We start from the raw sequence: 1,684 nt of genomic DNA, 5'->3' as shown, positions 1-1,684 counted from the left end.
CTGGACCTGGGGGCTTAAACTCATGTCGGGTGTGCGTGCCCAAGATCCCAAGAGAAGAATGGAGGAGAAGGGATTGCGATGTGACCATTTCCCATTGGGGGTGATTTCTTGCTTTCTGTCTCTCTAACTCTCTCTGTCTTCCTGGCAAGCACACGTGCCCTACAGCAAAAACCTCTCCGAAGAAGAAGAAGAAGAAGAAGAAGAAGAAGAAGAAGAAGAAGAAGAAGAAGAAGAAGAAGAAGAAGAAGAAGAAGAAGAAGAAGAAGAAGAAGAAGAAGAAGAAGAAGAAGAAGAAGAAGAAGAAGAAGAATACATTGAACTCTGAATCCCCAGGTTAATGACTACTCATCCTCAAAAATAAAAATATTTTTATTCAAAAATTATTTTATTTCTTAATAGTTATTATTATTAGTGACCAGAGAGAGAAAGTGAGAAAGCAGGTCAGTAATCTGGGACTCAAATAGTGGAAATCCAGCACCTTAGCCACCATACCACCTTGCCGGCTCCGAACAATAAAAATATTAAGACCTCTCTGTCTTTGTCTCTTTCTTCGGCGAGTGAATGCACCCTAAGGCAAAAACCAATTTAAAGAAAAATTAAGACCTATATAAATTCAAAATAAAAATTAAAATACTCTTAAATAACTCATGTATTAAGAAGAAATTTTAAAATGTAAATAAAAAATACTTAAGAAAATATAATGTAGAACATGTATACATGAATGGGAAGAAATATAAAATTAAAATAAGTGACTTTTATTTTTAGGCTTTTATTTTGCTGTAGGATGTGTGTTCACTCTGGAGAGAGAGAGAGAGAGAGAGAGAGAGAGAGAAAGTGAGATATCATCCTCCATGGGGGATGGCCACTCTGCAATCCATTCCCTTCTCAGGATTCTGGGCACACATGCCTGGTGTGATTCTTAGGTCGCCGGTTCCCAATACTCCAGCGGTAGTCAGCCATGGGGGAATTCAGCGCTTTAATGCAACCTAGTGGCCTCAAATAAATAACATTTAAAAATATTCAAATAAAGGGGCCAGTATTTTAAAATATTCAAATAAAGGAGACAGCACTATACAACACAAAGAGTGAACCCAATGTAAACTACAGTTCGGTTAATAGTAATGAATTGGTATTGGTTCATCAGTTACTCAGTATGAGTCAAAGAAAGCCAAAAAACCTGCTCTAGTTGCCAAGTCTTCCATCTTGTTGGATGTGAAGCCCTGGGATGATGAGACAGACACGGCGAAATTAGAGGAGTGCGACCGAAGCATTCAAGCAGATGGCTTGGTCTGGGCCTCCTCTAAATTAGTTCCAGTGGGATATGGAATTAACAAACTTCAAATACAGTGTGTAGTTGAATATGATAAGGTTGGAACAGATCACTGCTTTTGAGGACTATGTGCAGTCCATGGATGTGTCTTCTTTCCACAAGATCTAAAATCCATCCTGGATTGCTGCACTTAAATAAAAACTTGAAAGATTAAAAAAAAAAGTATTATACTAATGTAAAATATTTATATTGGGAGAAACTATGAGGAAATCTGGACAAGGGAAGTATATGGGAACTCTCTGTGCTTTTTTTCTTTCTTTTATTCCCAAAGGGTGCTTGCACTTGCCATAGGAAGGGTGGGGGGGGGGGACAAAACATACCCCATGGGACATGTCATACTGCTATCCTTTTTCC

General features: G+C 38.4%; 1 pseudogene; it reads left to right on the top strand.

The window, feature by feature from the left end:
- Window positions 1-271: 271 nt before the first annotated feature.
- LOC102477042 (elongation factor 1-beta pseudogene) lies at window positions 272-1,438 on the top strand (annotated as a pseudogene).
- Window positions 1,439-1,684: the final 246 nt, after the last annotated feature.

This window comes from Tupaia chinensis, unplaced genomic scaffold, assembly GCF_000334495.1.
Source record: "Tupaia chinensis unplaced genomic scaffold, TupChi_1.0 Scaffold146604_1, whole genome shotgun sequence".
NCBI classification, from domain to species: domain Eukaryota; kingdom Metazoa; phylum Chordata; class Mammalia; order Scandentia; family Tupaiidae; genus Tupaia; species Tupaia belangeri.
This window is presented reverse-complemented; position numbering and strand designations above follow the sequence as displayed.